This window comes from Sitophilus oryzae, unplaced genomic scaffold (assembly GCF_002938485.1).
Source record: "Sitophilus oryzae breed Bouriz unplaced genomic scaffold, Soryzae_2.0 scaffold_690_pilon_pilon, whole genome shotgun sequence".
Taxonomy (NCBI): domain Eukaryota; kingdom Metazoa; phylum Arthropoda; class Insecta; order Coleoptera; family Curculionidae; genus Sitophilus; species Sitophilus oryzae.
In genome coordinates, this window is record NW_022147296.1 from 1,993,571 (window position 1) to 2,007,929 (window position 14,359).

The window sequence follows — 14,359 nt, forward strand, 5'->3', positions numbered from 1 at the left end:
CTAAAAAAAATTTTAAAATTTAAATACGGTATTTTTTAATTAAAACCTTTAATCCTTTCCTTAAAATTAAGCAATTTTGTTCAGAAATTATAGCTGCCTTATGCTTAAAACCTTCAGGCTTTAATATTCTTAAATCCAAAATGCAAAATGGTAAAAACCAACACGAATTCGCAGCGGGAATATTTTCGTTTTAAATGGCATTTTAGCGGACCTGTTGACGTGCACTTAAAAATCTTACTTGCACTCTTTCATTTTAGGAATGTGTAGGATTATAGCGATATTACAAGATATCGATACATTGATTTTAAAATGATATTATTTACTACGACAATGTCATTATGACAAATTTAACATTGTCATTTGGATGGCATTATGGCTTTAATAATAGCACTAGTGCTATTATGAATTCATAATAACACGCAAATTTTAAAATAAGAAACAAGAAAAAAAAGGTACCTAAATACGTTTATTTATTGTAAACATTAATTATAATATCAGTACAATTGGTTAAATTAATTCCAGACGATGACAGGTGCGTTGAATTTTTAGAAAGTAAATTTATTTCCTGTGTGCTTGAACTTGTTTAAGCCCCATCATTGCCAGAAATGTTACCCAAAATATTACATGACACTTTTTTCTTATTTTCTTTATAATTTTCTATATAGCTCTCTGCCACCATGTCTTTTAACAGTTAATAAATCCACTCCTGAATCTGCAAGCAACGACGCAGACGATCTACGGAAACAATGCCCAGTGTATTGTTGTGGATTTGGAAGACTTAGGAACAATGCTATTTTATACGGCATTTTCTCTAAAGTATTAATGCCAACGGGTTGCTTAATACATTTTCCATTTCTGTACCCCACAAAAAATCGAGTATGCTCTGTGTTGCTTGGCCTCATAGCTATATATCTTCGAACCATTTCCACCATATGTATTCCTTGAACATTCCCTTTCGTTATAAAAAAAATATAAAAAAAATATCGTGATATCTTTGTTTTCGTAAATGGAATAATGACATGAATGCATTGTCCTTCATCTTGAACATTTTGCAGCTGCAGATTTGTCAACTCGATACGCCGGCAGGCTCCCGCAAGTCCCACTATCAATGAAACTTTTGTCAGGAAATAAGTTTTATCATCGGCTTCCAACAAAAAACGAGTTTTGTCTTCTTTTCTTAAAATTCTCGATTTTTTTAACCGAAATCCTTCCGATTTTCTTTTTAGAAATGCAATTAAATGGACGTACTTACTAATATCTGTATTTTTCTTCACTGATATAACTGAACGTAGCATGGATATACCCAAAGTGATGAAGCCTTCCCATGTTTTGAAAGATGTTCAAAATATGCCAGGAGAACCTTTTCGTTACTACTATTCTGGATTCCTTTCCATTTACACCAATCTTCAAGTTTTACATAGGCTTGCTCGTACGTTTGTCTTGATTTTTCGGGAAAAAAGGAATCGACAACGTTTTGCGTAATGCCTTCAATATCCGAAGGAACACTTTCAGAATCAGAATCACCAATATTAATATTATTTTTTGCTTTTTGCTAAAACTGAACGTTTAACACAAAATTGAACATCAACAATTGAGTTGTTAAAGTCAAAATTGAAACAATCAACAAGCACGGTTACCACGGCGTCGACTAATATGGGCACCTGATAATTTTGAATTTTAATTTTTATGAGGATATCTCTGATATTTTAAATTAAATCAAATCTCTTTGGATCGTCCCTCGTGTCGCGTCGTAGATTAAATTTTGAATGATACACGTTCGATACGAACTTTTTAATGAAACTTGTGTAACTAAGCCTCGTGGCTTAACGTTACACGCGTTTCATTATGATGTTCGTATCGAACTTGTATCATTAATAATTAATAACTATAAATGCATCGATAAATTTTAGGTTAGTATTTAACACGATATAGTCAGGTGTTTTTAATATTATGATTTTTTTGTTTTAATTTTTTGTAATGTTTATTTTATTATATTTTTCAGATATAAATCGAGATTTGGTATGATGACATAAATTAGGATTGATTGAGATTCAATTGTTTTCGGTCATTTGCTGTTTCACCGGAAATGATTTTTAAATGGCACTCTCCGTATTTTTTTTTAATTTATTCGATAGAAAATGATACTTTGAAAAGACAATTTGACTCAAAATATCAAGACAATTTGATTCAAAATATCAAGTTGTGGTACCAAATCATTCGTAAAAAATCCTTTTCCCAAATATGCTAATGAGCCACCCTCGTTCCATTTAAAAAAATGAGATATGATTAATAATACGATTTGGGCATCTTTTAAATGGCCAGGACAAGACAATACTAAAAACATTAGACCATCAAATGTATTTTTTCTAGGCTCCTTGGTTAAAAATTAGTTTTTTTAACACAGCCATGGCATTCTAGATTGAAGTGTCATTTTCTATCGAATACAGTAAAAAAATACGGAGGGTGCCATTTAGAAATCAAAAGTTTTAGTCATTTCCGGTGAAATAAGAAGTGAACAAAAACAATTGAATACGCCAATCAATACTAATTTACGTCATATACTAAAATACCAAGTTTCGTTTTTTATCTGAAAAAATAAAAAAGTAATATGAGTGAGCCACTTTTGAGACGCACCCGGTATATCCTTGCTAAAAATATCGTTATTTATAAATAAACACATCCCTACTGTTCTTTCCCTTATACGTACCGTATAACTTGGCAGTATTTCCATTAGAGCATTCCATAAACACATAAATATAAGTAGAATACCTGCGGTGCGAGCACTATTAGGTTACTATAGTTATTAGGACACTTAATTATTTTTATTGGACTTTATATGAAGTAAACGATGTGTCGGAATGTAATCTGTGGATAATTTTTCTTGTGAATTGCTCGCTAAAGTATCTGTGTATAGGATAAATACAAAATAAAGTGCTTTAAATAAAATGCTGTTTACTTTGTTTATTTACGAAAATAAAATTGATCAAGTTTTGACTCACTCGGTATATTTGCGTTCCACGTGAGTAACTGCCCAACAGACAAAATAACATGATTTTTCGGAGAGAGTGGCGTTACATTATACATAAATCATAAACATTATTTTATAGGTCCTAGACACGGTTGGTTAGTACCATAAGAACACAGGGTCGGATACAGGAATTTATTTTAGGGGGGGGCCAAATAAAAAGTAATGTAGAATATGCTATTTAGTGCGCCATTTTTAACCCAAAAGCTTAATATTTAACCCAATTTACAGATTTTAGGGGGGGCCGGGCCCCATGGGCCCCCCTCTGTATCCGCCACTGCATAAGAACAAAGGTATGGTTTCTCCAAAAAATCTCCAAAAAAAATAAACTATTGAGATCAACGAAAAAATAAACTATCGAGAAAAGGGTGTTTCAACTTTCACCAAAAAACAAAAAACTACTCCACAGGGTGTTTCAAACTTTCATCAAAATATCAACATTTTGTTTTCCCTCGTACCTATATAACTGACAGATGGCAACTTTCATTTTTAATTTAGAAAGAGAAAAGTCAAATAATTTAGCTACGAATTGCGAAAAAAATAGTGTGTGCACCAGAGTATGCACCATAGAATAACTAACTGAAAGAAATGAAAACTCCTATGTTAAAGCCTGGAAACACGCGCTCGACGCGATCCAAGCGGGCTACTGGCAGAACTAAAAGTTCGCGCCATATTTTTAAATGGACCTTTACTGCCAGTTCATAAGTTTTTTACTTATATTTGGTAATTTCAATCTAGATTATGAACTTATTTGTAACAAAACATTTTACAAAATAAAAATAATGTATTTTGATACAAATAAATTAATAATTAGGTTGAAATTATCCCTGAAATTAGAATAAAACACGAAAAATTTGTAACTTGATTATTTTATTATAACATTGTTAATAAAATTACATATAACACATTCAACACTATACAAGTATATATAAAAGTTATCAGAATTTATACAATCAGTTATAAGTAATTATAAAAAAGGTTATAAATTATAAATAAATAATTCATTATATAAAAGACATATAGTTACCGTGAATATAATTTGGTATAACTTTAATCTCAACTTTAATGACCTATTCAAATAGAAACATCTTACAATTCACATTATATAATACACAAAGCCAAGGGACAAAATTGTTATTAAATCTATTCTCGATGACTCGAAGCATTTTTTTTTCAAATAAAACAGGACATATAGGGCTTATAAATAATACAAGGGTATAGAAAATATATAAATAAGTAAATACAAATATATTTTCAACCTAATGATTAATGATTATACTCGTTTAAATAAATAAATGATCTTTTTAAAATTACTTGTTTGTCTTTGCAAATTTGTATATTTAATATTTATCTAAAAGCGTACACTTACATAAATTACTGCACAACCTTTAAAATTAAGCTTTTAATATGTTATACAAATTCTTGATTCGATATAAATACACTTAAATAAAACTTTAAAATTAATGATCTTCCAAATTTCTGAGACAGCCATTTTGTTGAAAGAATTTGTTTTGATTATGAGAAATTTCATAAAAATTATCACAGGGATTAATTAATCTTATATATTAAACTACTTGGCTTTTAAATTTCACAATCCTATCGTCCAAAATACTCTAAATTCGCAAAAATCCGTAAAATATTCCCATAAAAACAAATCACAATTCACTTCCACTTCACAGAAACTGACAGACATTGCCAAATATGGAATGACGTTTATTTTTCAATTTATTTTACTGATCTAACTGATCCGGGTCACTTAGAAATTAAATTTTTATTAAATTATTTAATTATAATTGTTCATAAACTTCATATCAATGTTTATTCATAGGGTAACAAAGCACATCACTGTTAAATTATCAACATTTTATATAAATATTTATATTTTTCAACTACTCCAACTACTCCAATTACTCCACAGAGAATCAAACGAATTGTTAATTAAACTATACTCTGTGGATGACTTGATAAAATCATGATGAAATTAAAGTCCCTAGATGAATATCTAGGGACTTTAGATGAATTTTCTACGCAGCGCCATCTATCCCTCTCTCCAAAATTCAAATAGCAGTTTCATCCGCCTTGTGTGCACTATGCGTGCATATTTGAAGTGAAACTTCTTAACAGCTGTTAAATTGGAGGACATACTTGACAAAGTGACATATTATAATGCTGTTTTACTATAAATATTGTTTTCGATTTATTTCTGTACATTTTCTGTTTCCTCAATAGCCTGCAAATTTTGTGGAATACCACCTAAAATACACACTTTTCTGCAAATGCCTCATAATGTTAACGCCCCTTAAAATTTACTTAATAAGATTTGCCGCATGGTCCTAGTAACTTAGGCCTTTAAATTAATTAAAAAAAGAAGAAATTTTGAACCTGACCAACAATTTGCGTGGTCTGTTTTTGTTTACGTGTTTTGTTCATTATTTATAGTGATTTACAGTAATTTGGTTAAATTATACGAATATTCTCGTTGATTATTGGTGTGAAATAAATATGACAACGTGCTCCAATGAAAATGCGAGTTGCTTGACTCTAATAATTCTAATTCTGAGCTGGCAAATGAGCTAGATGCTTTACCTAGACCGTTATTCAGAAGCTACAAACATCGATGAAAATATGCAAGAAAATTTACTTCCTAGCACACAGCCTCAGGATATTGGCACACCATCAGGTAGGTACAGTATCAAGTTTATTATAATAATTTTTAGTTTTTTTACTCCCATCGCGCGTAAAGAAGTTTCACTTGAAAAATCATCAAAATGTTGATATCATCAATATGATATTGAATTGTCTATAACTGATATTAATAAAAGTGGCTTCATTATATTTAAATAGAAAAAAATACACAAACAATTCCGTATATTAATACTGTAGATATATCTAACTGACTGTTAAGATAGAATACCGAATAATATGTTATTATATGCGGTTTACGTTCTTAATGATGTGGAATTCCGATTTTTACCAAACTATATGCAGAAGAGCGTATTGTATTTGTATTCGAGCATAAATATATACCTACAAATACGTTACAGTCGTCTCTTAGGGAAAATATGGTCGCTGCCTGTTATCTTTTATGCCCACTACTTTGTTAGGCATAGGTATATGTAACGATATACATATACATAATAAGATTTTTCGAAAAAAAAACACAACATTCACTAACAGTAACTCTGAGAAACTAGCTTATTGTAGGCAAATTTAAGAAATATCTATGCTGGATTAGACAACAAACCTCTTGTAAATCGATCATTTTTACTTATTCAATACAACTCGATTATCATTCCCGAGCTATCTTTAACCCCGTTTTTTTCGATCATACGGTTTTCCTCATTGCAAAAAGACTTTTTTAGGTAGGAGTATACAGGATGTCAAAAAAAAAATGTGTATATAACCAGTGGGTAATCCTACAGATAAAAATTTTAAAAAAAATCCTATGAATATATGAAAAAAAAATTGGGGGGGCGCCGGGAGGCACGTATAGCCGCCCATACCAAAATAAGTTAATAAAAAGTTGATAGGCAGTTCTTTTAGTTTCAAAGTAAAGGAATTTTTCCAATTTTGGTTCGCGGTTATTTCCCCTATCCGCCACCTGGCGTCGCGTCCGATGGGAGTTTGGTGTTCTCCACACGGATTTTCTCAAAAACGGACTACGGAAACACGGAATATCTCAAAAATTACAACTTTGACTGATTTTGATGTTATTACAAATTTTGTTGCAAATATTATTCCTAATCTTAAATTGAAAACCGCGTTTCGCTATAGCTACTGTAATTTTGGAGTTACAATTTTTTTAACCCCCTCTCATACACCCTTACCAACCCCCCACCCCCACCAAAAACTAATGGCCAGATTCTCGGGTGCCACAATATTTTTGTGCCAAATTTGGTTAAAATCGGTTTAGCGGTTTTTGAGTTAATCGTGTTACACAGACAGACGGACAGACAGACACCATGAAAATATTTTGTATTTAGGCCATTTATGACCCAAATAAAAATGAAGAATGAAAGAAATGAAATTTATTTTTTTTTGCCGATCTTAATATACCTGTTGATATGGTCTGCTAAAAATCGCATATGTAACATTTTTAGTGGACCACACTATATTATATTTATTCTTTTGCAAAAATTAATGGTAGGTACCTTCATGGTAGTACAGTACAATTTGAAGAACCGTCGACTCAAAGTAAGTACCTAAATTGCAATAAGCCCGCTGATGATTAAAACCGAAAGGTGTGCAGCCGAAGCCTGAACCCACCCGAACATCGTTTAACCTCTCTCTGCGTCGTGATGATGATGGTACCGGTCCTCGGTCGTGTCCGGACAGCGGAAAATCAATTTAGCGAAATAATTGAGACGGGCGCGCGAGACCAGATCACCTGTCCATTATTAAATCGGGTTATAGGTTAGAAAAAGGTACGACCCAGGGTACCATAGATCGCTGCCATTACTTTTAGTGCTATCGAAGTTGGATTATGTAGAATGTAGAATGTATGGTAGGAGGGGGTGGTAATCACCGCGACCTTGTAGAATGTAGAATGAGTAAGAGGGGGGGGGTTAATCACTGCGACCTCAAAGATCTATTGCGCCCCCCTTCTTTGAGTCATCACACAATCTATAACCCATCATACCCCTGTTGTAGAAGGGACAGGATATTTCCCATCCTCCTTTGACAACAGTTCTTCCTCCAAGGGTACGCACCCTTCCACGGTTGGAGTTTGGCCCTCCGTGCCGCTCTTCACAGTCGAGGAGCTTGCCTCCGGCTGAGGAACCCGTGAGGTGGAGGCTGGAGGATCTGTCTCCATTTTCTCCACCTCTTTAACTTGGTATCTCCTTAGACCTGATACCAGTGTTGTTCCGTATCTATAATAGAGGATATGTCCCTCCTTCTCTTTTGCCTCCTTGGATTTGAGGTCAATTCCTATTGTGAGGACCTGACCATGACCCTTCTCCCTCGAGCTGATGGCTCGCCAACTCGATGTCCTTACATTGAAGTTCTGACCTTGGATAAGGTTCAGCAGGTAGGTGGTGTCTTTCCCCTTGCTCCTCGGCAGAAAGACCGTTATGGCCGCCCCTTTAGGGATGTTTTCTCCCTTCACTGCAACCAGTTCCGGCCCTTGCCAATTTTTAAGCTTAGGTGCGATTTCCACCAACCAATTCGCCGATTCTTGAGATACACAATCTACTAGGATCATGCCCACCCGAAAGTGTATCCCCGCAAAACGCAGCTGACCCACATTTTGTAGATCGTTGTGTTGCGATCCGATCGCCACTACTTTGTACGGTATAAAAATCGATCTAGTCATTTTGAAAATATGAAGGATTGAAATTTGAAAAGTACTGGAAGAAAAAAAAGGACCCAAAATAGAATTTTCAAAAATACCAGCCCATACGTTCAATTTCTGAGGGTTTTGTGTGTGCACCTCGTGAAAAACCCTGGGGTTGTCCTCAGCCCAGTACCGACAGTTGTGCAGATTAACTACACCGTTCAAAAAGAAAGTACACTCATCCGAAAAACACACATTAATTAGGAAATTATTATCATTCGCCACTCGTTCACTCATAGTTTCGCAAAATTGCAAGCGACGGTCAAAATCGTCTTCGTTGAGTTCTTGTACCAACTGAATTTTGTACGGGTAGAACTTATTTCCACTTTTTCTGCATGTGAGTACATCATAATTGTTAAAAAGTTTAACAATATTGAGAAGAACTTCAACGCACAAGTTACAGAACAGCTATCTAGCAACTACCGCACCTGATCGTCCAACCTTGTGGCAAGTAAAAAAAAATGCGTATAAACATCTAGAAATAATAAGAAAAAACAGCAAATTGGACGAAGGAATTTATCCTTATCATTTACTCTGATAAATGTTTAAATAAGCTTTTCAAATTTCAATCCTTCATATTTTCTCAATGATTCGACCGATTTTCAAAAACGAAGCGGAAAAGTATAGAGAATAGAAAGCCCTTTTCATTGCGGTATCACTTGACCGCCTTTCCCATTTGAAAAAAAACTGGGGGATGACACCCCCGCTTAGAGGGTTGAAGATTTTGCAATCATTTTTGGGACAAAAGTTGTCCCCCTCGCAAACAAAATCGACGTGTTTTTGAATTTTCTGAAAAAAAAATTACTCTGGCTGTTATGCCTTGCGGAACGTTTTCGATGGGCCACCCAGTATATTAGTATAGATGATAATTACAGTTAGTTCAGAATTACCATTTTAGTTTTTTGAACTTGATCGGTAAGACTCGAGAGTGAGCATAGAAAATCGGTACTATGACAGCGTAAAGAATTAGTAATTTTAATTCCCTAGTTCTTAACAGGATTTTTTCTCTCTGCAGTCAACTTCGTTAGTTAAAAGCCTAAATAAGTTCAAATTCTTTTTGAGATTATAGCGCTAATAACCTTGTAGCTTATAAGGATTTAATTTAATAATGCGTCGGGTTTTCGAAAGATATATAGGTGTAGGTTTCGACGATAATAGATTTAATCTAATTACCATTATTAAATTAGAGTTGAATAATTCGATTTAAGTACAAGGAAAAAATAAATTCGATTTAAGTACGATAATACAGGAGTAATGATATATAAAAGAACCCCAGAGTTCCCAGCTGGCAAAGGAGTACGACAGCGAGACGCCATATTCCCAAAGCTGTTTACAGCAACACTGGAAGAAATCTTCCGTCAACTGGACTGGGTCAACAAAAGATTAAAACTAGATAGAGAATATCTTAACCATCAAAGATTCGCTGATGACGTAATTGCCAATAGTCCTGAAAACTACAAGCCACAAGTTAATGAACTAAATAAAGCAAGCAATAAAGTGGGTCTCAAAATTAATTTAGCAAAAACTAAAATAATGTACAACGAACTAGTGGAAAGAAAAGACATTCTAATAAATAACACAACACTGGAAATAGTAGTAGGAAAAACTCATATTTAGGACCTAACATCAATAGTCAGTGCGACCCGAAAAGAGAAATATTTTCAAGAATTGAGCAAGCGAGAAAAATCTTCGTAAGAATGAAATCATTTTTTACAAGACGAGACCTCAGTGCGGAACTCAGAACTCGAATGGCCAGATGCTACATCTTCTCTGTGTTACTCTATGGATGTGAGAGCTGGACACTGGATTCACAGACCGAAAAGAGAATAGAAGCCTTCGAAATGTATGTGTACAGACGGATGCTGCGAATCTCATGGGTACAAAGGATCACCAACGATGAAGTACTCCAGCGCATGCAGAAACAAAAAGAGATACTGAACACCATCTAGGAAAGAAAAATGCAATACCTGGGTCATGTGATGAGAGGGTGGGTCATTGTAGATACGAAATACTGCGCCTCATAATAGAGGACAAAGTGCAAGGGAAAAGATCAGTAGGAAGACGACAGAACTCATGGCTAAAGGATTTAAGAAGATGGTTTGAACGCTCGTCTGTGGAAATCTTCCTGGCTGCAGTTTCCAGAGCTAAAATTGCAATTTGGATCGCCAACCTTCGGCAGGAGAGGGCGTGATAAGAAGAAGGAAATAGTAGAAGAGTATATATATATATATTTGGAACAACTAATACACAGCTCGGGATCTCTACTACCAGAAATCAACAGAAGAATTAAGTTAGCATGGAGTACTTGTGGAAGAAACCCAATCATATTCAAATCTAGAATGCCACTCTATCTAAAGAAGAAAACATTCGACCAATGTGTACTACCAGTCATGACCTGTGCATTCGAAACCTGGACACTTAAAACGGACATCATAGGGAAACTGCAGGTCGTACAACGTTCATTGGAACGAAATATAACTTGGAATAACCAAGGGAGATCATAAAATAATAGAGTGGATACCACAGAAGATCCAAGTAATAGATGTCATCCACAGAATCAAGTCCCTAAATGACAATGGGCAGGACACCTGGCAAGTGAAAAAAAGCATCTCTACTTGCAACAATGATATGAAAAGGTCCCTTGAAAATATGTAATATTAGTGTTAGCTATTAGTTACATTACATTTAATTAGGGTGAATATTTCACTCATGTACAAAAAAGCCCATATGAAGCGGGTAATTTTCGGCGAAAATTACCATTGCCAGTTAATGACCTCTAAAATTGTGCACATCGCCTGACCGGCACAGTTATTAGAGAGATATCGGAAAACTGAATAGCGTCATGCAGTATTTACGCGTACCTTATCATGGTTACGATATGCGCGAGTCAATTTTTAACGCAACACCCGCTAATAACGTTACCGCCTGACGTAATTTGCGGATCAATTACATCTTACAGCGCTATTTCTAAATAACGTTCAAAAATTGCTTAAAGGGGCATGTGCGGGTACATTTGACAACCGGGGCCGGCCGGCGGGCGGCGAGATCTGTTATTTTAGATTATGTTTGAATTGTTTTGAATTATTACTTCAGTTTTATTAGGTAATTTGATATTTAAGTAGCTGGGATAAGTTTTAATTAAATAAATATGGCCCAAAATATGGATTCCACCTCTTCCATTATTAAAGAAACTATAAAGAGGCTTAGGTTTACAGCAGATGACGACTTAGCCCTTCTAAGAGAATTTGTTGCTTGTTGCCCTAAACCCACTGTCAGACGTTGAACAATGAAGCACTGGAAGTAAGCACTTTAGACCTTTAGTTTTAAAATACCTAGTAAACAAAACAATTTCAAAGTTTAAATAGCGGACGCGATGAGAACAGAATTCTTTCCGATCCGATATCTATAAATGAAGAGAGTTAATACCACCTCACGTAAAGGAAATAACATCCTTATTAACGTCCACGCACGCTATTCGGTTTAGCGATATCTCTCTATTACGCTGTTTATTGTTATTTTACGCGAGTTTATTTTTGCGCACAGGAAATTTTACTCGTTTGCACATCGTCATAAAACTCAATTTTCGTACCACGAATTAGGGATAAGATTTTTATCTGTATACATATAGTATACCTAATCTGTGATATTGTATTGTAGACTCTGGGTACTACCTATAAACTATGGTGAGGTGAATTATGTACCTATATCGGTCCGGCCAGCGCCGCCAATCATCGTAGGCGGCCGTTCTATGACCAATTGTAATAAAAATGTCCGTTTCGCCTTTACCAATCAGATATTAGCGCGACGTTTTGCCCACGGACTTTCTCTCAAATAGCGGCTGTTGGTACCATTTCGTCTATTCGAGTGCGACCGGAATCGCTAATCGGGTTCTGGTCGGTACACTCGAAAAAATAATGGCTAAAATCGACCACGAAAACCATATTAACCAGCTGTATTTAATGTTCTCTTGATAGTTACTCGAAGAATAAGTACACCTAGTGATGCAGTCTTCTTGCTGATGTGTTACAAACTTGAAATTTTGAATTTTAGGTACAATTAGGCTTATATCAAGCAAAACGATCCTGTAAAGGTAACTACACACACTACTGCAAGCTTGACAAGCATGCATGAACAATATTTTTGTACAAGCAAACTGTAGCATCTGTAGGAAAAATTTGCGCAAGCATTTTAATTGTGCAAGCTTGATGTTGATTGAATTTGAATCATGCAAGCTTGGACAAGCCATTCTTGCGCAAGCGAAACGGTACGTGTGTACCACATGTATTCAGCTTGTACAAACAATTAGTTCAGTCCGTGATCGTAAATGACCTGTACGTCGCGTCGCCATCATGTCTAGCGATCTGAAATGGAGCAATCGAGGATTATTGGAAGATTTTATTTGCGCATATTAAAATCAGCCGTGTTTTTGGCGAATTAAATCACCAGAATATCATGATAGGGTGAAGAAGAATGCAGCATACAAAATTTTACTTGATAAGTATGATTAATTGACAGCCAAGTCGATAAGGATGCCGTTATTAAAAAGATAAATGCCTTCAGGATTCCTTCTTCTTTTTCTTCGGACCTCCTTCTTCTTTTTCTCGGCATAAACTGAAGCTTGTTCAAGCATGCATATACTGTGTGGCGGCGAAGGTAAATTATGCATGGCTTGTACAAAAAGATTGTTTATGCATGCTTGTCAAGCTTGCAGTAGTGTGTGTAGCCACCTTAAGGTGTCCGTTTTCCAATAGCTTAGCGCAATCAGTAAAGACGCTAAGCGCTCAGATGGAGAAAAATACCCAATCGGTGGTTAAGTGCGCGCTCAGCGAAAATTAACGTCTTATACGCTGAGCGTCTAAAAACGCTTAGCGTTTTCTAAGTTATAGGATTCGGGTCCTGTAATAATTATAATGACTTGGCAATTGCAGTTCCATACTTTTTATTGTACAATTTATATCATTACGAAAGTTTTATTTTAAAAATTTGTATCTTTTGAAGAAGGTAATAGATTTAATTAAGAGGTAAAAGAATAAATAAATATCAGCAAAATATTCACAGAGCTGGTACAAATTAAGAACTTGACAACGCTGTTTCCGATACGCTTCAGTCCGTCCGCCATTGTCCTATTCATTTACATGATATATAATATTTTATGTAAACGGAAGGTAGCTGATACGGAAGGTATAGTGAGAATCAACCTTAACCCTTCTTATAGACCCTATAACTTTTTTTGAGTGTACCATCAAGTACCATCGAGGCATTATTTAACACTTTTTTTCTCTTTTTGCCATCGGGGGTATTTAGTATTTAAATGGAGCGCGTAACAGTAACGAGCAGGCGACGAAGATTTGTTCTGGCGAGCGATGTGGTCAAAAGGTCGCGAAAAACCCGCCTAGAATGGGAATTAGCGAACGCTGCGGACAGATAATGTCTCTAAATGAAACTCGTTTACTTCGGAGTTACGGTTACGTAGGTGGTCGACGAATTAAGATCCTTTTAGAGCCGTTTAAATTAACACTTTTTTTCCACCACAAAAAATACGCCAAGCAGACGATATTTTCACAAAACCTTAAATTAACTAAAGCATTTGAAAGTAAAGCTATACAAGGTGTGCCAGAAATAAGTGCAAGTATTTTAACTGGTGGTATAGTTCGACACCAGAAACACGCCTGTGAGGTTTTTTTACGAAAATAAAATGTAGAATATTATATATCTTTCTTGATGTTTTCCGGAAAATATTGAAAAACTTTTGAGTGCCGCTTGTTCAGTTTCCGTAAATTTCTTTATAGTGCTTCGAGAGAATGCAATGTTGCCACCCCCTACGTTATCCACATACTACGTATATATAATTTTAAGTTCACATTTTTAAATTTCTACAAAAAAATGCTTAATAATTACTTAATGAATTTAATTCACTGTACATTTTTAATCATTGTAGATTAAGTATAGTACAACGTCTACTATACAGAGCGGTCCGAACTGTATTCCGGAAACTTTCG